This window comes from Mobula birostris, chromosome 9 (genome assembly GCF_030028105.1).
Source record: "Mobula birostris isolate sMobBir1 chromosome 9, sMobBir1.hap1, whole genome shotgun sequence".
NCBI lineage: Eukaryota > Metazoa > Chordata > Chondrichthyes > Myliobatiformes > Myliobatidae > Mobula > Mobula birostris.
This window is the reverse complement of record NC_092378.1, coordinates 80,830,609-80,856,340: the sequence shown is the minus strand read 5'-3', so window position 1 is coordinate 80,856,340 and position 25,732 is coordinate 80,830,609.

Genomic DNA, 25,732 nt, shown 5'->3' with positions numbered 1-25,732 from the left:
TTAAAATCTCCCATCACGAAAACTCTGTTATTATTACACCTTTCCAGGATCTGTTTCTGTATCTGCTCCTCGATATCCCTGTTACTATTGGGCGGCCTATAAAAAACAACCAGTAAAGTTATTGACCCTTCCTGTTCCTAACCTCCTCCCTCAGAGACTCCGTAGACAATCCCTCCACGGCATCCACCTTTTCTGTAGCCGTAACACTATCTCTGATTAACAGGGCCACGCCTCCATCTCTTTTGCCTCCCTCCCTGTCCTTTCTGAAACATCTAAATCCCAGTACTTGAAGTAACCATTCCGGTCCCTGAGCCATCCAAGTCTCTGTAATGGCCACCACATCATATCTCCAGGTACTGATCCATGCTCTAAGCTCATCCTCTTTGTTCACAACATTCCTTACATTAAAATAGACGCATCCCAAACCTTCGGTCTGAGCACATCCTTTCTCTATCACCTGCCTATCCTCCTTCTCGCACTTTCTGCAAGCTTTCTCTTTTTGTGAGCCAACCTCCTCTTCCCCAGTCTCTTAAGTTTGGTTTGGGTTCAAGGTGAAATTAAGACAGTGGGAGTCAAAGGGGAAGGCTGGACTCAGTTCACACAAAATATGCACTTGCTTCTGGTCAGTGTTCAGGACAGCATTGCATGAGTTAGTCACAGCAGAGTCCTGCATCTTCAGAATCAGATATATTATCACTGACCTACACATTGTGAAATTTGTTTTCCCGCAGCAGTACAATGCAAAGACATAGATTACTATAAATTATACAAATAAATGCATACTGCAAACAAAAGGTTTATCAAAATGGTGGTCATGGATTCATTGTCCAAAAATCTGACTGTAACACTCGTGTAGTGCTTGTCTTATCTCATATGACTGGTTGCCGCACTCTTTATGAGAAAATCAAATTACATAGTGTCTAGTAGGCCATCAAAAGCTCTAGATGTTGGAAGGAGGCAGTAAGTAGAAAACATGTACTTCTGGAGGTAAGTTTTGTTTATATAAAAAAACAAGATTTCTAAAATATTTACATGAGTAAGAACAATTCATATTTCAACATTCTGTTAGGTTCCAAATCTCAGATATCAACAAAAACCAAATTCCTGTTCAATTATAATCAGTGATATTCATTAGAATAACCTTTGTTACTCCAATTTCTCTAACTAATTAGATCTAGTGTTATTTCCTAGTTAAAGGTTTACAGACAAACTTTTCCTTTTTATTTATCCCTATTAGTTAAAAAACTAAGTGAATTCTGATTCTTATCATGGTTAACTTCAGTTTCAGTTCCAGTCAGTATATCTACAAATTCAAATTCAAGTTCAAAAATTATATATCTATACAGGTTAACTCCTTTCACGACAATTCTCCAACATCATAACTTTTAAACAAAGTAAATCTCATTCAGTAACTTTTCAAAATCTTTGCAAGAATAATCAGTTCTTACAGAAAATCAGATTCAAGTCCTTCAAATGAAAATAAACTTATACATCCAACCTTATTAAATCCTCTATGTCATGAAACATTTTGTTCCCGTTCTGGTTCTTCATCTTGGGGTGGGTTGCTATCTTCTTTCTTGTTTTGTGGATGAAGTAGTTGATCATCCACAGAAAGTTAATTCACAAACTTATACAAAAATAACCCTGACCAAATTGCTTGGTGTGATTTAACAGAAATAATTCCTGGTTACACGGTAGAGATCTTGGTCATTCGTCTCAGTCTCATTACAGCTGCTGCTTGTTATATCCGTAGCTTCAATAGATCTTTTATCGATATTGTCTCTCCTCCAGGGCTTTCACCCTGTGATAACCAATTTCCCCCAGGGTCAATAAAGTATGACTATGACTATGACTATGACTGAGGTTTTCAAATAAGCAGGGTAGAGATACTCATTAATAATTCCACTTTTAACCGTTAACGTCTTTAGTTTCTAATAGTTTACTGCATTTCTCTCGCTTTCCCGCGCTGCGGCAGCCATGCCTTATTCCCGCATAGCTTTTTTATTGCCAAGTTCTTTTTTTTAAAGTTGGTAAACCTCGTTTTCATCCCTTTACAAGGTGGAGCTTTTTAACATGACACCTTTGGGTTTAATTAACCTGGGTTATGTGATGGCAGAGGATGATCCCTAAATCATTGAGTGTGGGTCTTCAGGCTTCTGTACCTCCTCCTCATTGGCAGTAATGAGAAGAGGGCATGTCCTGGATGGTGAAGGTCCTTAGCGATGGATGCTGACTTCTTTAGGCATCACCTCTTCTTTAGGCTGTGCCCACTGGTCCGAGACTCCTGCACCCTTCTCTCCATATCCTCTCTGTCTAGGCCTTTCAACATTCAATAATTTTCAATGAGATCCCCCCTCATTCTTCTGAATTTCAGTGAATAGAGGCCCAGAGCCATAAATTGATTCTCGTATGTTAACCCTTTCATTTCTGGAATCATTCTTGTGAACCTTCTCTGAGCCCTCTCCAATGTCAGTATATACATTCTTAAATGAGGGGCTCAAAACTGCTCACAATACTTCATGTGATGCCTTGCCAGTGTCTTACAAAGCCTCAGCATCACATCCTTGCTTTTATATTCTGTTCTTCTTGAAATGAATGCAAACATTGCATTTGCCTTCCTCACCAGCAACTCAACCTAGAAATTAACCTTTAGGGAATCCTGCTCATGGACCACTCCTAAGTCCCTTGGCACTGCAAATCTTTGAATTTTCACTGTGTTTAGGAAATAGTCTATGTTTTTATTCCTTCTATCAAAGTGCATGACCATACACTTCCTGGCATTGTATTGCATTTGTCACTTCTTTGCCCATTCTCCTGATCTGTCCAAATCCTTTTGCAGACGCCCTGCTTCCTCAATACCATTCGCCCCTCCACCGATCTTAATATCATCTGCAAACCTGGTCACAAACTCATCAATTCTGTCATCCAAATCATTGACATACAAAGTTAAAAGAAGCAATCCCAACACAGACCTTGTGGAACACCACTAGTCATTGGAAGCCGATCAGAAAAGGTTCCCCTTATTCCCATTCTTTGCCTCCTGTCAATCATCCAATGTTCTATCAGTTATTATCTCTCCTGTAATACCATGGGCTCTTGTTAAACAGCCTCATGCACGGCACTCTGTTGAAGGGAAAATGCTGTGGTTGGCATGAACTAGTTTGGGATGAAGGATTTGTTTCCATGTTGTATTATTCTGACTCTACAGTGGCGAGCTTTCTGACTGGTTGCATCACAACCTTGTATGGAGCTTCAATGCACAGGGTATGCATGGGAATTACAGAGGCAGAGAGGACACACCATCCACTCATTCTCCTTTGTCTATCCAGCTTGTTACTTTCTCAAAGAATTATAACAGATTTGTCAGGCAAGATTTTCCCTTAATGAAATCATGCTGAATTTGACCTATTTTATCATATGCCTTCAAGTACTCTGAAACCGCAACCTTAGTAATTGACTCCAACATCTTCCCAACCACTGAGGACAGACTAAGTAGCCTATAATATCCTTTTTTCAGCCTTCATCCGTTGTTAGTGAGTCATGACATTTGTGATTTTCCAGTTCTCTGGAACCATGCCAGAATCTAGCGATTCTTGAAAGATCATTACTAATACCTCCAGAATCTCTTCAGCCACCTCTTTCAGAATTCTGGGACGTTGACCATCTGGTTCAGGTGACTTATTGACCTTTGAGTTTCCCAAGAACTTTCTCCCTCTTGTTAGCAACTGCACTCACTCTGTCCCCGACACTCTCAAATTTCTGTCATATTGCTAGTGTCTTCTATGGTGAATACTGATGCAAATACTTATTTATCTCATCCACCATTTCCTTGTCCCCCATTACTACATCTCCAGCGTAATTTTCTCGTGGTCCAAAATCCACTCCCGCCTCTCTTTTACAGTGTATATATCTGAAAATAAATTTTGGTATTATCTTTGATACTGTTGACTAGTTTAGCTTCATATTTAATCTTTTCCCCCTTGTGGCTTTTTTAGTTGCCTTTTGATGTTTTTTTTTAACAGGTTTCCCAATCCTCTAACCTTCCTGCTAATTTCTCCTCTATTATATGCCCTATCTTTTGCTTTTATATTGGCTTTGATTTCCCTTGTCAGCTATGGTTGCCTCATCCTTCCTTTAGAATACTTTTTCTTCTTTGTGATGTACCTATCATGTGCCTTCTAAATTGCTCATGTAAACTCCTGCTATTGCTGTTCTGCAATTCATCCTGCCAATCAGCTCTGGACAGCTCCTCTGTAATTTCCAAGCATACCCTGTGCATTGAAGCTCCATACAAGGATGTGATGCAACTACTCAGAAAGTTCTCCACTGTGGAGTCAGATTAATACAACATGGTAACAAGTCCTTCATCCTATCTGATCCATGTTAACCACAGGATCCTCCCTGCTACTCTCAGTTCCCCACATTTGGCCCTTAACCTGCCAAACCCCTCCCTTCCATGTTCCTATCCAAATGCCTCTTAAATGTTGAAATTGTAACTATTTCAACCACCTCCACTGGCATCTCATTCCAGGTACTTTGCAAACTGTCCCTTCAAGTCACTTAAATCCCTCCCCTCTTATCTTGTATTTAGTTTGGGGCTCTAATGCTGGAAAAAACCCTATGACTCTCCATCTTATCTATACTCCTCATCATCTTATTACCCCTCATTCTCCAATGCTCCATGGAATAAAAAGCTAGTGTGGTTAACTGTCCCTATAACTCAGCTATCCAGGACATCCTCAAATCTCTTCTGCACCGTCTCCAACCTGAGGATGTCTTTCCTATGACTAAAACTCTACACAACACTCCAAGTGTGGTCTCCTAAAGCAGAGACTGTTCTGTGATCATTGCACTATGTTTAGTTCTGTTGTATTTGTGCCATGTCACATATCAGTCATGCCTGCATGCAGCAAGACCTGGAATAGCTTACAGGTAGCAAGTATTATTTATGCCACACAATGACCATCTTTTACAAGGGGCAGCCAGACTTTGCCATTGATATTAATAGTATTGCCATCAAAATCCTCAAATCCCTTGTGCCATCATTGATTAGAAACTAAACTGGAGTAGTCACACACTATAGCAATGGGGATGGGCCACAGGATGGGTATCCTGTTGGGGCTTGAGTCAACTTCAAATTTCCTAAATGTTATTACCCTGTGTAACGGAGTCTACAATGCATGGGACTGAAGTGTTATAGACTCAACCAACTCCATCATGGGCACAACCCTCTCCATCATCGAGGCTATCTTCAAAAGGTGTTGCCTCATGAAGATAGCATCCATTATTAAGGACTGTCACTATTCAGGTTACGCTCTCTTCTCATTACTATCATCAGTGAGGAGGTACAAGAGCCTGAAGACCAACACTCAATGATTCTGAAACAGCTGATTCTCCTCTGGTATCAGATTTGTGAATGTACAATAAACCAACCTATGAACACTACCTCGCTATTCCTCTTTTGCACAACATATTTGTCAATCATCTATCTAACTACTGTATGTACTGTATCTATCTATTTATTTATTGTCATTCATAGGAATTTTTATGTCTTGCACTGTACTGTTACCACATTTCAGACTGTCAGTGATAATACACCTGATTCTGATTCTGATTTTTCATTGGCCTGGATGAGTGCATGTCCAACAACTCTCAAGACGATTAACACCATTAGGACAAAGGAGCTCATTTGATTGCTCCTATTACCATCCATCCACCACCCTAAGCATTCACTTCCTCCCTTGCTAGCACACCTTGGCTGCTGTGTTCACAAAATTCACTGCAATTACTCATGCAGGTCACTCCAACAAGCAACAACCGCTATCTGGAAGAACAAGGGCAAGAAGAATTTGGAAACTCACCAATGAGTCAAAGGCAATCAGAGCTGGGCAATAGATACTGGTCTTATTTGAGAGGTCCAGATCACCATCAACAAAGTATAACATAATGCTAATCTATAGCTATACAGATTATTGCACTCTTTTGGTGGTATGTTTAGCATATATTATTAACTGTTATAACATGTTACATGTATATGTTAATATTCATGTTAAATTATGCATTAATAGTATCCCAATGCATGCATTATTTGTACGTCATAGCATGTAGATTGCTCATTTAGAATATTAAAATATTACCTTTATTAGTCACTTGTACATTAAACCATACAGTGAAATGCACTATTTTGTGCCAAATTAAATCAACGAGAATTGTGCTCAACAGCCTGCAAGTGTTGCCATGCTTCTGGTGCCATAAAGAATTACAAATTACAAATTCCTTATAGACAACAATGGAAATTGAATTCAAATCTTACAGCTGGTGCTATAAAGTGATTGTGCTAACTAGTAACTTGTTCATAATGACATCATCTTTCTCCTAATAGACCCCTTGAAGCCTCCTGTAGTTTAGCAAAGAGAAAAGGTTATTACTTATTCCTTTATCAATAATGAAATCCATGGTGAGATGTTGGTTTGAAACCTCATCATCTTGTTTCAGCCTCAGCTGTTTCTGGGACCTCTTGATGGTTTTTTAGTAATGTTAAATGGGCTAGAATTTCAAATATGAACTAGATACAGATTTCTCTATTATCGTTTATCAGATGCTAAATCTTCTGGTTTAACTTATAACTGCAATTTTATTCCTTTGTAAGTGTGTTTCAAATCAAACATAAAATCCAGTGTGGTTGGCAAGTTTATTTTTTCCTATTAAAACATTGAGCCTAATTGAGCCTAATCAAGCATGAATATTCTTTGCAAAAACATTGCCCAAAACTAATGTTGTAATTATTAAAATGTCATCTATAAAATGAAAACTGCACCATCATAGTTTAAGGCTGTGAACTAATAGGATTTGTCAATTTTACTTCAATTCAGATTTTTGATATTCTATGTAATTTCAGAGTCCTACTTATATGCAAATGACTGCTGAACTGTAAACAGTTCACTTACCTTATAGACAATTGGTTTATATTAGATATTAAAAATACATAAACAGAAATGAGTATGATGATTTATTTCATAAATCCACAACAAATGTAGCATTCATTACTGGTTAAATGCAATTACTATTCAGAATTTTTACCCATGCTTTCGATATCATAGAGGGTACGGTGGATCATTTGTAAAAGACAAAGAGAGGGTTGACCATAGAATATAGAATTTAGAACATTACAGCCGAGTACGAGCTTTTCAGCTCACAATGTTGTGCCAACCTTTTAACCTACTCTAAAGTTCAATCCAACCCTTCCCTCGTACATAGCCCTTCATTTTTCTATCATCCATGTGCCTGTGTAAGAGTGTCTTAAATGCCGCGAATGTCTCTGCCTCTATCATCACCAGTGGCACTGCTCTCTGTGAGACACTGACCTCTGACATCCTTCCCCCCCTCATTCATCTTAAAATTATGACCCCTCATATTAGCCATTTCTGTCCTGGGAAAGAGTCTCTGGCTGTCCACTTGATCTATAACATATCAGTACATTCATGAATGCAAGACATACTAAAATATATTCCAGCTAATGAAGTGATTTAATGGTAATATGATTTTTGGCATCATGCAAAAATTGTAGCTAATCTATGAACTGTGAGCTCCTACAAATAGGAATGTGAGGACTAATGGATCCTTGGTGAGGACAATGTCCTACTTTTCCTCAAAATAGTGCAGAAGTGCTTTCCATTGCCACCTGAAAGGATGCATACACCTTCGAATCTCAGTTCAATGTCACATCCCAATGAAAATATGCTTTCCCTTTGGACCGAGGCTTCATTTCACTTTGCTTGAAATACAATGTTTTCATTCTGACATACCATTCTCACAAAGATAATAATGGTTATTTTAAAAGAGTAACTGTGGATGGATGATATATGTAGTTTGATCTGCATTACCTCCAGTAAACAAACAAATTAGAAACTGTTTAGGATGCAATAAGCCAGCCTCAGCAATGCTAACTCTGCCTCAGCAACAGAACGCTAAGGACCACCTCTCGCACCACTACAGACATGTCTCTGAAGGTATTTTCCTTTGCATGGATGTCTTCCTATTTTTTTCTCTTCATTGTCTTTTATAATTTATGTATAACTCGTGTTCTGTGCGCCAAGTAATATTGAGAACATGATTTGTAGGATCCATAGGTGGTGGAATCAGTTCAGTGTTAAAAGTGAGTGAAGTTATCCACGCTGGTTCAGGAGCCTGACCATTCCAATAACTCGATAAATTCCAGCATACTACTTAAGTCACACCTTGGTCCATATGCTAACTGGCAACAACTTTGTCTTGCCGTTGCAAAACTGCAATTAATTGATTGATTGATTATTTTTTCTTCTATATTATGTATTGCATTGAAATGCTGCTGCGAGTGAACAAATTTTACAACACATGGCGATGATAATAAACCTGATTCTCATTCTTTGTCTGAATCTACGTGCCAGCGATGCTGCTGCAAGTGAGTTTTTCATTGTACCTGTGCTTCACTGTACTTATGCACATGACAATAAATGCATCATGAAGTTTTTTATTAACTCAGACTGTTCAAAGTTCAAAGTAAATTTATTATCAAAGTATATGTCACTATATACTATCTTGAGGTTATTATCTTTCAGGCATTCACAATAGAACAGTGAAATATAATAGAATCAGTGAAAAACTGCACACAAAGATGGACAAAAAATCAATATGCAAAAGAATAGAAACTGAAAGTCCATAAACAAACAAACAAACAAATAAATAAATAAATAGACAAATAGATAGATAAATTATATTGAGAACATGATTTGTAGAATCCATAGATTGTGGAATCAGTTCAGTGTGTTAAAGTGAGTGAAGTTATCCATGCTGGTTCAGGAGCCTGACCATTCCAATAACTCTACAAATTCCTGCATACTACTATATCACTTCTTGGTCCATATGTTAACCAGCAACAACTTTGCCTTACCATTGCAAAACTGGGGAACAAAGCAGGGAAATGCTTCTTGAATTGAATGATACCCGAGACTGCATACCACGTTATGAGAACAGATGCGTAATCCACTGATATTAGGTGCACAACACACACAAAATGATGGAGGAACTCAGAAGGCCATGCCACATTATGCTGCCTGGACTGCTGAGTTCTTCCAGCATTTTGTGTGTGTTGCTTGGATATCTAGGATCTGCAGATTTTCTCTTGTTTGTGATATTAGGTGCACAGTTAGGAATCAGAACTGACGTCTAGCTGGAAAGGGTGGTAATGACAACATAAGTATACTGTGCGGTGGCTATGAAAATCAAAAAAGAAACTGCAGATGGTAGAAATTTGAAAGGAAAACCAACGAACAATGCAGGGAACTCTCAGTAGGTCAGGCAGCATCTGTAGAAAGAGGGACAGAGTTAAGTCTCTTTATGTGGTAGTTATACTCTATATAGGCCTTCTCCCACATAGTTTGTTGCTTCACTCTAAAGGAAATTTCTGACAATTTAACTCATTTCAGTTTCCACATCAATGAAACAGTGATAAACATAAGAGATTCTGCAGATGCTGGAAATCCAGAGAAACACACAAACAATGCTGAAGGAACTCAGCAGGTCAGACAACATCTATGGAGGGGAATGAACAGTTGACATTCCTGATGAAGGGTCTTGGCCCAAAATTCTTCCAGTACTTTGTACTGGAGCAGAGATGATTTGGTCCAACGTGACCGGCTCCATTGTGAGGTGATAGAGAGCTTACTGAAATTTGAAGAAAACTTCTCCTTTTGTGTAAATCTGCAGAATTTTGGATGACATTACTACCAGGACAGAGTGGCAATGAGATTCCTAGCATCTTCCTCTCTATACTTCCAGTGATAAAGTGGTGGCCAATGGATTTTAGTCCTTAGGATTTTTGCATGAACAGTTGAATTAGGGCTTTAATTGTGCACTCCTGCGACTCAGGTAGACGTCAAAGATCAGAATGCAGCTGGACATTCTGCTTGTGTTCTGGCCCCTCAAAAAGCGTGACGGGACCATAGAATTCATTACCATAAGAAGCAACTAGTCAACGTGTTCTTAAGGGAACAACTAAATCAACACATGAAAAAGAAATGTAGATCAAACATACTGTAGAATATAGAACAAAAACATAGAACTGTACCTATTCTAAGATCAATCTAACCTTTCCTTCCAACTTAGGCCTCTTCTTCTTTCACGTATGTGCCTATTTAGGAGTTTCTTAAATGCCCCTAAAGTATCTGCCTATGTCACTACCCTATGGATCCACCGCTCTCTATGTAAAAACTTACCTCTAGTATCCTCTCTATACTGTCACCTTAAAATTATTTCTCCTTGTATTAGCCACTTCTGCCATAGGAAACATTTTAAAGCGAGATTTTGGTGAGAGATATTGCCACTTGATTGTGCCTGGATAAGTAATCTGATTGAGTTAAATTACTGCAGGATCCTGTAATGTGTTAGATTATTTCTGGTTTCTCTTGGCATTTTCTATATTTATCATCTTGAATTTGTTGCCTTTTGTTATGTATTTTTGATATTTTTTGTGTTAACCGGCCTGATTCTGTATTGGCAGAAGGAGCTCCTCTGTTTCTCAGAAGACATATTACATGTCCCAGCAGTAATACCTACAACTAGTAGCATCCCAAAGTCACTACAAGATAGCATTAACTGGTTAGACCTACCTTCATTTAACAGCTCTGTAGGAGTTGTTTGTTCTGCTTTCAGCCTGTTTCGGTTATTGTTGAAGATAAGGGATGATCTGGAATGTGTGCCATCCAATTAGCAGGAGGTTTTCTTTTTGAGGGATAATAGGGTTGGTCTTGAGCTTTTGTTCGTCAGGAGATGAAGAGAGAAGACGCTGGGGAGAACCAGGCATAGCATATGATCCAGTGGGAGATCTGTTTTTCGAGATGGATTGCGAGCAACGTTTAAAAGGTGGTGTGTGCTTCCACATTGACCGAGGGCCCAGCACGTGAGTGACCAAGAAGTTCAAGATGAACTCCAACTTGTGCATCTTTGACTGTTTAATTAGAATGGGCCTTTTTCGCTTTGTTATTCTTTACTAATCCAGTAGTTAAGTTCAGGTTCATAAATATAATTCCTTTAATCATATGCAGTGTACTGGCTGTTATTTCGTGGCACTAATTTGTAACAGGGTAGCAAATTACACAGCATCCACACAAACCCGGGTTTGGAGTGTGACGGGCCGTCTCAATTTCACGGCTTTAGCAGGACTTGAGAGTGTCTTCCCTAGACTTATGCAGCCAAGGAAACCAGGCTGTTTCATTGTGGGGGTATTGTCCAGGATCGATTTCGTTGGATGCTGTGTGATTGCCCTGAGCAATGAGGCAGTGGGTTGTGTGTTTAAGTCTGTGTTAAACTATTGTCCGGTAAAATCATTATGTTAAGTTATGGATGCTGCAGGGGTTGAGCGGATGTTTGATAAAGTGGCAGGCAAAGACTTTGTTTTAGTTCAGACGAGTGCTGACGTAATAAGACCATACGACAAATGAGCAGAAGTCGGCCATTCGGCCCATCGAGTCTGCTTTGCCATTTTATCATGAGCTGATCCTTTCTCCCATTTAGTCCCACTCCCCCGCCTTCTCACCATAACCTTTGATGCCCTGGCTACTCAGTTATCTATCAATCTCTGCCTTAAATACACCCAATGATTTGGCTTCCACTGCTGCCTGTGGCAACAAATTCCATAGATTCACCAGCCGCTGACTAAAAAAATTTCTTCGCATTTCTGTTCTGAATGGGCACCCTTCAATCCTTAAGTCATGCCCTCTCGTACTAGACTCCCCCATCATGGGAAACAACTTTGCCACATCCCCTCTGTCCATGTCTTTCAACATTCGAAATGTTTCTATGAGGTCTCCCCTCATTCTTCTAAACTCCAAGGAATACAGTCCAAGAGTGGACAAATGTTCCTCATGGCAGTGAAAGTGCCTGGTACTACTGGGGCCCTGGGAGAGGGGCGACCATGGGCTGTCCATGCTTTCCAGGAGGAGGGGAGTGTAGGTGAGCACGCTGAATTGCAAATCAAGTCTCATGTAGCCGGGGGTGGGAGGGGTGGAGACTTCAAAGACAGGTTGCTCTCATTTCTGAGGAGTGAGGGGAAGTAGTGACCACATTTGGGAGGTTCAATGAGTCCCCCAGTGAAGACTGAGAATTTTGAGCTGGTAACAGCCCTTACCTCTCTGGCAAATAAATGGCCCAGTGCACAAGCTGAGGGTCCTAGCTGAGAATATTCTCAGAGGTAAAGCCCACCTGTGAGGGAGAAGAGGAGTATGAGACTTGGACAGAACAGAGTTCTTTGTTGCTGGATAAGTGGCAGTGCCCTGGTGATGAAAAAAGACAGTGATCGGTTGAAAGATTGAGGGGGCCGGCTGTTGACGTAGAGAAATCCATAAAGACACAGAACCCTTTTGCTATCCCTGCGGGTTACATGCAAGCACTAGAAAAGGTGTTTGGGGCAACAGGAAGCCCATTGGGGCTTATGACAGGGTTTCAGAACATGTTTCAGGAGCAGGGGGAGAAGCTTTCTGCCAACATTTTAGAAAATATAGAAAAAACATACAGCAAAATACAGGCACTTTGGCCCACAAAGCTGTGCCAACATGTCCCTACCTTAGAACTACCTAGGCTTTTACCCATAGCCCTCTGTTTTCTAAGCTTCATGTACTCATCCAGGATTCTCTTAAAAGACCCAATCATTTCTGCCTCCACCACCATTGCCAGCAGCCCATTCCATGCACTCACCACTCTCTGTGTAAAAAAAATACTTCTGACTTCTCCTCTGTACCTACTTCCAAGTACCTTAAACCTATGTCCTCTTGTGCCAGCCATTTCAGTCCTGGGGAAAAGCCTCTGACTATTTTGTGGAGAGAGGCAGCTAAGTTGCTGCGATGTAGAGGGGCCATTCGAACGGCTGAAGTGAATCAGTTAAGAATGGACCAAGTGGCGAAAGGCGCCCATTCACCGAACCTGATCGCTTGGGATCTCTGAATGTTTCGTAAGATGCGCCTCCTCCCTCATTTGTCAAGCTAATCAGAGAAGTAAGAGAGGAGGAGAATGCGATGGAGGCACGGGAGGCCTCCATCTGCAGGTTACAGTCCTCAGTAGTAGTCCTCTTGGCTGAAGTGACCACTGGTAACCCACTCCAGGGAATGGTGAAGGAGCTCATGGCAGAGTTTAGGACTGAGATGACTCAGTTGTTATCAGCAGGTGTGGCCATCCCATACAATAAAGCCAACAGGGAGTCAGACCCCCTGAGGGGACAGACTAAGATTCTGCATGGAGGTTGGTGAGCAGTTGTGTGCCTCAGGGATCTGTTCTGGGACCCCTTCTCAACGTGATTTTTATAAGTGACCTGGATGAGGAAGTGGAGGGATGGGTTAGTAAATTTGCTGATGACACAAAGGTTGGAGGTGTTGTGGATAGTGTGGAGGGGTGTCAGAGGTTACAGCGGGTCATTGATAGGATGCAAAACTGGGCTGAGAAGTGGCAGATGGAGTTCAACCCAGATAAGTGTCAGGTGGTTCATTCTGGCTGGTCAAATATGATGGTAGAATATAGCATTAGTGACAAGACTCTTGGCAGTGTGGAGGATCAGAGGGATCTTGGGGTCCGAGTCAATAGGACGCTCAAAGCTGCTGCGCAGGTTGACTCTGTGGTCAAGAAAGCATACAGTCTTCATCAACCATGGGACTGAGTTTAAGAGCTGAGAGGTAATATTACAGCTATATAGGACCCTGGTCAGACCACATTTGGAGTACTGTGCTCAGTTCTGGTCACTTCATTACAGGAAGGATGTGCAAACTGTAGAAAGGAGGCAGAGGAGATTTATAAGGATGTTGCCTGGATTGGGGAGCATGCCTTTTGAGAATAGGTTGAGTGAACTTGGCCTTCTCTCCTTGGAGCAGGATGAGACGTGACCTGATACAAGTGCATAAGGTGGTGAGAGGCATTGATCGTGTGGATATTCAGAGGCTTTTTCCCAGGGGTGAAATGTCCAACATGAGAGAGCATAGGTTTAAGGTACTTGGAAGTAGGTACAGAGGAGATGTCAGGGGTGAGTTTTTTACACAGAGAGTGGTGAGTGCATGGAATGGGCTGCTGGCAACGGTGGTGGAGTGGAATACGATAGGTACTTCTAAGAGACTCCTGGATAGGTACATGGAGCTTAGAAAAATAGAGGGCTACGGGTAAACCTAGCTAATTTCTAAAATAAGTACATGTTTGGCATAGCATTGTGGGCTGAAGGGCCTGAATTGTGCTGTAGGTTTTCTATGTTTCTATGTTTCTATGTAAGAAGAGGGGTGCAAGTGAATGGCGTCCCGTGAGAGGGGGAGCAACCGGTATTGTCTGTTGAAACTGTGGTGAAGAGGGACACATCAAGTGGGACTGTGAAGGACGGGAATACCCTCAGGAAAATGAGCCAATGTGTACCCAAGCAGAGAGACCCAGTGAGGGAATGGCCTGTTATTTCGGGGGGAACATGTTCTTAGTGTTACGTAACTGGCAACAATGAATGTTAATCGAGACAGGTTATATAAAAACAGCCAAACATTTATTGAACACAGATAAACAATAAAAAAAAACAAACAAAAACCTTAACCGGAAGTTAACCGCTATGCAACCGTTCAACAAATCGTCACTCAGCACTGGTTCTTAAAAGCATTAAATGTGAAAACAGTTCTTAAAGCGGTAAAGTCAGATATAGTTCTTAAAAAGGTAAATTCGAAAGTCCAACAGATTTATATGTTCAATTGGGAGAGACTTCTCTGGAGAAGGATTTCTTCATAGATGCGACTTTCCTGTTGGTTCTGTCCAAAGGATTCACGATGCAGGAAATAAACAGATTAAAACAACTGACCTTAAATTCTAGAGAGCACCTTGCATGAACTCTTTTGTCTTTTGGCAAGAGTTATCTTCGATGCAGGTCACTACTCCTTCAACGAAGACTCAATAAGGTCGATCCTTTGTTAAACTACCGAACGATGCTGACTCCTCTCAATCCTTCGGGTCCTGTACTTCGATAAAGTCTTCCCTCTCCTGTACTACTGCTGGAATAAGGTACATCAACACATCTAGCCAAAAATTTCCAGTCCAACACTATGAATATAACATAGAATATAACACTCCGTTTTAAAAATGAAACTGCGTCATAAAAACAAATATGCAACGGAAACGGAGACACATCAACGTTTTAGCTGGAAAACTAAAAACTAAAAACTAAAAACTAGCTGCGTCATCTGAGGTCTTTCCTTATATACCCGTCGGTGGTGGGGAAACTGCTGGAGTCAGTTATCAAGGATGTGATAACAGCACATTTGGAAAGTGGTGAAATGATCGGACAAAGTCAGCATGGATTTGTGAAAGGAAAATCATGTCTGACGAATCTCATAGAATTTTTTGAGGATGTAACTAGTAGAGTGGATAGGGGAGAACCAGTGGATGTGGTATATTTGGATTTTCAGAAGGCTTTTGACAAGGTCCCACATAGGAGATTAGTGTGCAAACTTAAAGCACACGGTATTGCGGGTAAGGTATTGGTGTGGGTGGAGAATTGGTTAGCAGACAGGAAGCAAATAGTGGGAATAAACGGGACCTTTTCAGAATGGCAGGCGGTGACTAGTGGGGTACCGCAAGGCTCAGTGCTGGGACCCCAGTTGTTTACAATATATATTAATGACTTGGATGAGGGAATTAAATGCAGTATCTCCAAGTTTGCGGATGACACGAAGCTGGGTGGCAGTGTTAGCTGTGAGGAGGATGCTAAGAGGATGCAGGGTGACTTGGATAGGTTGGGTGAGTGGGCAAATTCATGGCAGATGCAATTTAAGGTGGATAAATGTGAAGTTATCCACTTTGGTGGCAAAAATAGGAAAATAGATTATTATCTGAATGGTGGCCGATTAGGAAAAGGGGAGGTGCAACGAGACCTGGGTGTCATTATACACCAGTCATTGAAAGTGGGCATGCAGGTACAGCAGGCGGTGAAAAAGGCGAATGGTATGCTGGCATTTATAGCGAGGGGATTCGAGTACAGGAGCAGGGAGGTACTACTGCAGTTGTACAAGGCCTTGGTGAGACCACACCTGGAGTATTGTGTGCAGTTTTGGTCCCCTAATCTGAGGAACGACACCCTTGCCATAGAGGGAGTACAAAGAAGGTTCACCAGATTGATTCCTGGGATGGCAGGACTTTCATATGAAGAAAGACTGGATGAACTGGAATTTGGAATTTGGAAGATTGAGGGGGGATCTGATTGAAACGTATAAGATCCTAAAGGGATTGGACAGGCTAGATGCAGGAAGATTGTTCCCGATGTTGGGGAAGTCCAGAACAAGGGGCCACAGTTTGAGGATAGAGGGGAAGCCTTTTAGGACCGAGATTAGGAAAAACTTCTTCACACAGAGAGTGGTGAATCTGTGGAATTCTCTGCCACAGGAAACAGTTGAGGCCAGTTCATTGGCTATATTTAAGAGGGAGTTAGATATGGCCCTTGTGGCTACGGGGGTCAGGGAGTATGGAGGGAAGGCTGGGGCGGTGTTCTGAGTTGGATGATCAGCCATGATCGTACCGAATGGCGGTGCAGGCTCAAAGGGCCGAATGGCCCACTCCTGCACCTATTTTCTATGTTTCTATGTTTCTATACCCGTGGTGCACGTCATCACGTGACTTCACATCGGTGGGAAAATTACATCAGGTGAACTCCAAAAGACCATTACATCATTCTCACAAAAAAAAGTCACAGATCTCCTTGAGGTATGTAACACTAGCAATATATCAAGGAACACCCAAATGTAAAATACCCTATTCCTGAAGGCTTAGTGGGGTCAAGCTCCAGTGTATGGTTTGAGGGGATTGAGCCATACTTGACACCGGCTCTCAGGTTACTCTGTTGTTCCATCTGTTTTACAACTGGTATTTGACGCATTTACCTTTGACCCCAGTCAGTGCGCTAGAGATCTGGGGTCTTAGTATGGATGACTATCCGTACAATGGTTATTTGTCATTGAAGCTGGAGTTTTTAGAGGCAGATGTGGGAGTAGCTGATTTCCTTGAAACATTAGTGCTGGTTTGTCTGGTGCTGGTCGAGAAGGATGAAGCTTCAATTCTCGTGGTGATGAATGCTCCTATTATGAGGAGGCTAGTGGGAGCCTGCAAGGAGAAAGTTGGAGAGAGCTTCCTGAAAACATTGTCCATTCACCCTGTGTTCAAAGCTGCTTTTGAGGAAGTGCGTGGGTGCACTGGGCTAGATAATGAGCAATAACGAGGGACCGTGTGGTTCACCCAGTACAAACCGGTTGTGTTACGACCTGGGGAAGTAGCGAGAGTGATGGGAAACCTCAAATTTCCCAAAATACCTGATGCCGAGGCCCTCTTGGTGGACGCTCTGGAAGACCACGAAGAGGAGTCATGCTTACCTGCTGGGGTACTGGTGAGGCCCGAACTGCAGAAGTCTTCAGCTGTATACTTGAACAAGATGACAGTGAGTGTCAGGAACACTTCGGAGTGGGAGGTTACCCTCAGGCGGAGGATGCCAATGGTGCACCTCTTTCCAGTAACAGTAATTGTGTCCCTGTGAGGCAAGCCGGGGAGAAATTCTCTCCGAAAAGAGGAAAGGTGACTGCCGAGTCATTCAAGTTTAGAGACTCCCTGGTACCTGGAGGTTGGATAAACAGATTGATAGAGAAGATGCTGAAGCTGCAAGAAAAATGCCTGCTTTGCTGCCACTGCTACTGTGCGATCCAGAATCTCTGGAGGGGAAGGCCTTGAGTCCTCGGCTTTGCTTGTTGCTCGGCGGCCGGTGCGGGGTCGAGGCGCTTGGCAGAGGATGGTGCTCGGTGCTCGGTATCGGAGGGCTGGTCGGAGGCTCGAAGTTTTCAGAGTCGGCTGCGGTTGGGTGCTTCCAATGCATCGGCAAGTTTGTAGCGCTTAGAGGTTCACGGCAGGGAGAGGTTCTCCCTTCTACCATCTGCGTGAGATGATGGGGCTATCGGGACTTGAGACTTTTTTTTACCGTGCCCATGGTCTGCTCTTTATAAAACTACGGTATTGCTTTGCACTGTTGTAACTATATGTTATAATTATGTGATTTTATCAGTTTTAGTCTTGGTTTTTGTGATATCTTTCTGGAGGAACATTGTATCATTTTTTAATGCATGCATTTCTAAATGACAATAAATGAGGACTGAGTGTCCTCATTAATCTAATGTCTTTTCTACTGACGTGTTTGATGTGGGTTGTTCTAAGAGCATTTGCTACACCATCAGGGTGACAGAGGACACCCCGTTCAGAGAAAGGTCGCAGTGACTGGCACCTGCAGAGGTGGAGGACATTCGGCAGCATCTGCGGAAGTTGAAGGAAGGTGGGATCATCACTGAGTCCAGAAGCCCTTGTGCATCTCTAATAATGGTGGCCAGGAAGGTCAATGGGAAGGTACGGATGTGTGTGCACTGTAGGACTCTGAACAGCCGTATAGTCCCCAACCAGTGTACAGTTCCGAGAATTGAGAAAACACTGGCTTGCCTGAATGGTGCGAAATGGTTCAGTGTGCTAGACTTGAGGAGTGGGTATTACCAGATAAGTGAGACTGATAAAGAGAAGACGGCATTCATATGTCCACTGAGACTCTTCCAGTTCGAAAGGATGCCCCAGGGCATGTTGGGAGCTCCTGTGACTTTCCAGCGTATCATGGGGAAAACGGTGGGGGATGTGAACTTGCTTGAGGTGTTGGTGCACCTGAATGACCTCATAGTGTTCGGGTCCACCTTGGAGGAACATGAAGCAAGGCTACTGAAGATGCTGGGCCACCTGAAAGCTGAAGGATTAAAACTTTCCTGGACAAATGCCAGTTCTGCAAGACATCTGTCAAGTATGTTGGGCACATAGTCTCATAGTTGAAGAAGCTACAAATCTGTCTAAGATAGAGGTGGTGACCACATGGCCAAGGCCCCAGACTGTGAGCACCCTGCGCTCATTCCTTGGGTTCTGTGGGTTCTATCAGAGGTTCGTGAAGGACTACTCTAAAGTGAGTAACCCTTTAAATCAGATTCTGTGCTGTTACCCTCCCTTGGGGAAGAAAGGGAGGATGAAAGGAGAGGATGGTAAAGAGTATCTTTGCCGTTCAGAGCCTTTTGGGGGGAGGTGGGATGCGAAAAGTGAAGAAGACTTTCAGTTGCTGAAGGAGCTGCTGATGAAAGTGCCTGTGCTAGCTTCTGCAGACCCATGGTTGCTGTATGTATCGCATACAGATGCCAACAGAGAGGACTTAGGGGGTGTTCAGTATCAGGATCAGGGCACAGGGTTGAGACCTGTTGTGTTTGTCAGCCAGAGTCTGTCATCCTCCAAGTGAATCTACCCCACACACAAACTGGAGTTCCTGGCATTGAAATGGGCTGTGTTGGATAAGCTAAGTGACTATCTAGTGAAGTGACAAGATGAAACACTCTGTGGTATCTCTACTACTGAAAGAGTGGCCCAGATTGGAGTTGAAGAACCAGATTCTATACCAGCTCACATCATCTCCTGACCGGCTGTGGCATTCCCAGTTGGTTCTGCCTGAGAACTATCGGAGGATTGTGCTGAAGTCACTTCATGATGATTCCGGCCATTTGAGGGTTGAAAAGACCTTTGGATTGCTCGGAGATTGGTTCTACTGGTCCTGAATGAAGCTAGAGTAATGTAAGTTGTGCATTTGATGTATACAGAGGAAGACACTGCCTGCAAGGGCTGCTCTGTTATCCAAGTTGCAGAGTGTGGGGCAACTTGATCTGGTGTGTATGGACTTCCTATCAATAGAGTTTGATGATAGAACATGGTAAATGTCTTGGTTATTACGGTTCACAACACCAGATGTGCACAAGCCTTCCCTACCAAGGATCAGAGGGCGTCCATGGTGGCCAAAGTGTTCTGGGAGAAGTATTTCATTTATTATGGCCTCCCCAGGCAAATACATAGTGATCAGGGACGGAATTTCAAGAGTAGGCTCAAACATCAGTTACTGAGCATGCTTGGAGTTGAGAAATTGAATACTACGCCTTATCACTTGCAGAGTGATCTCCAGCCCATGAAGGGATCGGTGCTTGCTAGACATGCTCGGAACCTCGGAGATCAGCAAAAAAAGCAAATGGAGTCAACATATTGGACATCTGGTCCACTGCTACAACTGTGCACAGAATGAAGCTACCGGGTACTCGCCATATTATCTGATGATTGGCCGCGAGGTGAGGTTGCCCGTTGACCTCTATTTTGGGAGTGGTGAGGAAGATCTACTGCACAAGATTTATCTAAAGTACGAGGGGTGATTGATAAGTTTGTGGCCTAAGTAGAAGGAGTCAATTTTAGAAAACCTAGCACATTTATTTTTCAACATAGTCCCCTCCTACATTTACACACTTAGTCCAGCGGCCGTGGAGCATACGGATCTTGGACCTCCAGAAAGTGTCCACAGCAGGGGTAATTGATAAGCTCACGGCCTAAAGTAGAAGGAGGTGAGTTATACAGCTCTCGTTACATGCACATGCAGTCTAACTCTTTGGGTGATTATGCAGAAAGTTTGAGGTTAATAACTCATCAGTTAATAACTCATCAGGGGTGATTGATAAGTCCGTGGCTTAAGGTAGAAGGAGATGAGTTACTAACTTCAAACTTTCTGCATAATCAGTCAGAGTTGAACTGATTCTAAAATTTCTTCATATATATATGGAAGAATAGAAATCCTAGGTTAAGTAAAAAATATTTACAGAAATCAAAAAAGGAAGGTGGCTTGGCTTTGCCGAATCTTAGATTTTATTATTGGGCAATTAATATTCGGTATTTTTGTTTTGGACACAAGAGTTGGATGAAACTCAATGTCCATGATGGATGAACCTTGAGCGTGAGTCCGCACAGGGGTTTTCATTGGTTTCTATTTTAGGAGCTGTGCTTCCTTTTGTACTTACTAAATTGAATAAACAAATGATAAATCCAATAATTAAACATACTATACGAATATGGTTTCAATTTCGTAAATTTTTTGGACTGAATAAATTTATCCTGTCAAGCTCTATTATATCTAATTTTTTCTTTCAACCATCTAGAATTGATCAAGCTTTTCTTTTAAGGAAAACAAAGGGAATAACATGCTTTCATGATTTATTTATGGATGACTGTTTTATGTCTTTTGAACAGTTGTCTAATAAATATAACTTGCCTAGGTCACACTTTTTCAGATATTTACAGATTAAAAACTTTCTGAATGTTATTTTACCTACCTTTTTGATATCACATCAAATTGAAGTTACAGAAAAAATCTTAAGTTTAAATCCCTATCAGAAGAGTTTAATATCTTTTATTTATGATTTAATTATGAAAATACGCTCAGGTACTTCCTATAAAATTAAGAATGAATGGGAAAGAGAACTTCAGATACCTTTACCTACAGAGAAATGGGAGAAAATTCTTCAACTGGTTAATACCTCTTCAATGTGTGCCAGACATGCTTTGATACAATTTAAGGTGGTTCATAGGGCTCATGTGTCCAAGGATAAGTTAGCTTGTTTTCACTGCCATACAAATCCTCTTTGTGATAGATGTAAATCCGAGGTAGCTTCCTTGACACATATGTTCCGATCTTGTCCTCTTCTAAAAAAATACTGGAAAGATATTTTTGATATTATCTCAGTAGTTCTGCGCATTGATTTACAACCACATCCTATTACTGCAATTTTTGGACTACTAGTGATAGACTCCAGTCATTTATCCTTGTCAGTTTGTCATTTAATTGCATTTGTTACATTAATAGCCAGAAGATCTATTTTACTTGAATGCAAAGATTCCAATCCCCCTACTACATTTCAATGGTTTTCCCAAACGATAGCAAGCCTAAACTTGGAAAAAGTTATGAGCGGTACTATGGATCCTTCGGTTAAATTTGAAGAGACTTGGAGGCCATTTATTCAATATTTTCATATGATGTAAGTTGACCCTTTCCTAATTTTTTGTTAATGTATAGAAGAGAGGAGTTAACGATAAATAATAATTTCAGCCGTTGTAATATGACAGCCTATTCTTTGTTTGTTTTTTTTAGTTTAGGTTTTTTTTTCCTCTTTATAAAATATCTTTTTCATAGTTAGTTGCTATGAGATTGGGAGGCTAAACTATATTTGTCACTTGGAATCTGTCCTTGTACATGTTAACCGTTATTAATGTAATCCCGATCTCTTTGTATCATTACTATTATCGTTATGTTTATCAATTTTGAAACTTAATAAAAAGATTGAAAAAGAAAAGAAAGAAAAATAAATGTGCTAGGTTTTCTAAAATTGACTCCTTCAACCGTCGGCCATGAACTTATCAATCACCCCTTGTATGTGTCTGATATGAGAAGGGAGCTGAAAAAGGTTTATCAATTAGCTGAGGTATCGGCTGCCAAGCAGAATCAAGGAAATAAGAGGAAGTACGATCAAAAGGTTAAGTTCTCCCAACTCATGCCTGGAGACTGAGTCCTCATAAAGAATTTGGGGCTACCTGGGAAGAAAAAGTTCGCTAACCGCTGGGTGGCTACACCCCATGTAGTGGAGAGTTAGATGCCAAATATACCAGTTTTCTGGGTGAAACCAGAGGATGGGAATGGGCCTGCAAGGTCCATCTACCATCTACCTCTGGGACAAAAGTTGCGTGTTGACCCAGAGCCTAACCTGGACCCTACACCTCATAAGAGAACTCTGCGGTGATGTGGAGAGACTGAAGGACCAACAGCAGGAGAGATGAGACTGGCTCCCACCCCTGAATGGGATATGGACTCAGAGGATGAGGAAATAGAGGGGTGAGAAATGCTGCCCTTTGCTAACTCCCCACTAATTGAGGAAGAGATTCCCAATCCTTCTCATGCTGAGGCAGGTGAAATCGCTGTGGCTATCTGTGGACATGCACATTTGCAGCTGGACCACAAAAGGGGACTGGGCTCTAAAGTAACTGGGAATGAAGCTGAGCTCAGCCAAGTGGCAGAGGGACCTGGTTGCCAGAAGATACGAGTAGTAGACCTGGGGAGGCCTTGCCACGTAGACCAGAAGTATCCCAAGGTGTGTCTGAAACTAAAGACGTAGATGAGAAACATAGAAACATAGAAAACCTACAGCACAATACAGGCCCTTCAGCCCACAATGCTGTGCCGAACATGTACTAACTTTATAAGATGGGATAAGGAGGTCTCAAAGAGTCAGGAGACCCCCAGATAGGCTGGCCGATGTAGCACCAGGGGAACCGAAGGTTGTGACTATCTCCCTAGTGAGATATGTCACCACCATTTACAAATGGATTGGAGATGCCGACCTCACGAAATTCCTTTGAAAACAGTGTTGTTAATGACGGGATGATAAATTATTTCCAAATCATAAAGACATGACTATTTGTTGTGGGGGGAGTGTGTAATGCACTGGTTTACATCTTCACTGTTATGCTGTAGGCATTTCATTTAGCAGCTCTGTAAGAGCAGTCTGTTCTGCAGTCAGCCTGTTTGGGTTATTGTTGAAGATAAGGGATGATGTGGAATGTGTGCCATCCAATTAGGGGGGGGTTTTCTTGGTGAGACACAATAAAGTTGGTCTTGGGCTTTTGTTAGTCAGGAGATGAAGAGAGAAGATGCTGGGGAGAACCGATCGTAGCATACGATCTGGAGGGAAACCTGTTTGCTCAAGATGGATTGTGAGTGACGTTCGGAAAGTGGTGTGAAAGCTCACACTGACCAAAAGCCTAGTGCGTGAGTCACAGAGAAGTTCAAAATGAGCTCCAACTTGTAGACATTTGACTGTTTAATTAGAATGGGCCCTTTTCATTTTGTTATTCTTTACTAACCCTTTAGCTAATCGTAAATATAATTCCTTTAATCATATGCAGTGTACTGTCTGTTATTTCGTGTAATAATTTGTAACAGGGTAGCAAATGACACAGCATCCACACAAACTGGGGTTTGGGGTGGGATGAGCCATCTCAATCTCATGAGTTTAGCAGGACTTGAGCGTGTCTTCCCTACACTTACACAGCAAAGGAAACCAGGGTGTTTCAGCAATATTTATCTAAATCTCCAGAAAGTGACTATCAATTGAGAAATGAGTGTGCTTGGCTATGCTCGTACTTCAGGTTTTACCAGCTTGAGCTGAGAGAAAAAATATAATAACAATTTTTGTAGAGCAATTTTCATACAAATGGTACATTTCAAAGTGTTTTACCATGGGATAAAGTGCATATCTAAAAATAAAAGACAAAATAATGTTAGTTAAGAGCAAAGTTAAATAAATGTGGTATGAGCTGGCATTTAAATGTGTCAACTGAGTCTGCATCCCTTATAGCTTTAGGTATTGAGTTCTGCAGTTTAGGAGTATAGTTCAGAAAAGCTGATCTGCCAATTATCTTTTGAGGGAGATTGTTTTAATTTAAGACACTGATGAAAGAAGACCTGAGAGCCTGAGCAGGATTATAAAACAAAAGTGATTCTGTGATGTACTCTGGTCCCAGAGCATATCAAAACAAGTAAAAGAACTTTAAAATCAATTCTAAAGGATACAGGAAACCAATGTAGTTATGATGGGAATGATATGCTCTTTCAACCTGGTTTTAGATAAAAGTCTAGTAGCAGTGTTCCGATAGAATTGAAATTTGTCAACGGACTGTTTTTGAAGACAAATAGAAAGTGCATTACAGCAATCTAGTCCATTTGATATAAAGAGGTGAATTAGTTTTTCAGCAAAAATAGATGTACTTTTGCAATATTTTTAAGTGTAGAAATGCTGCTCTCTTCATTTTTTTTATGTGGGGTTTAAAATTCAAATCTGAATCAAGGAAATCACCCAGGCTTGTTATTTCTGATTTTACAAGGCAAGTCAAGTTTCCAAGTTTATCTATTTTGGCTTTGGGACCAACTAAAAATATTTCAGTTTTATCTTTATTCAGTTTTAGGAAATTATTGTTCATCCAATTGTTTATTGCAGTCGTAAGAGACATCAGAGAAGATAGGGTGTAATCATCATCGGGGAACAGACAGTAGGTTCTGTGGATGAGAACAAGGTTACGCAGATGGTATGTTACCTCCTAGGTCCTTAGAGTCATGGACGTCTCAATCAAGTATGTAATATTCATAAGTGGGAAGGTGAGCAGTTAAAGGTCATGGTCCAATTCGGTACCAATGAATCAGAATCAGAATCAGGTTTATTATCACCGGCATGTGACATGAAATTTGTTAACTTAGCAGCAGCAGTTCAATGCAATACATGGTCTAGCAGAGAGAGAGAAAAAAAAATAAAAACAATAAAACATATTAATAAATAAACAAGTACATCAATTAGGTATATTGAATAGATTATTAAAAATATGCAAAAACAGAAATACTATATATTAAAAAAGTGAGGTCGTGTCCAAAGCTTCAAAGTCCATTTAGGAATCAGATGGCAGAGGGGAAGTAGCTGCTCCTGAATCGCTGAGTGTGTGCCTTCAGGCTTCTGTACCTCCTACCTGATGGTAACAGCGAGAAAAGGGCATGCCCTGGGTGCTGGAGGTCCTTAATAATGGACGCAGCCTTTCTGAGACACTGCTCCCTTAAGATGACCTGGGTACTTTGTAGTCTAGTGCCCAGGATGGAGCTGACTAGATTTACAACCTTCTGCAGCTTCCTTCAGTCCTGTGTAGTAGCCCCTCCATACCAGACAGTGATGCAGCCTGTCAGAATGCTCTCCACGGTATAACTATAGAAGTTTTTGAGTGTATGTGTTGACATGCC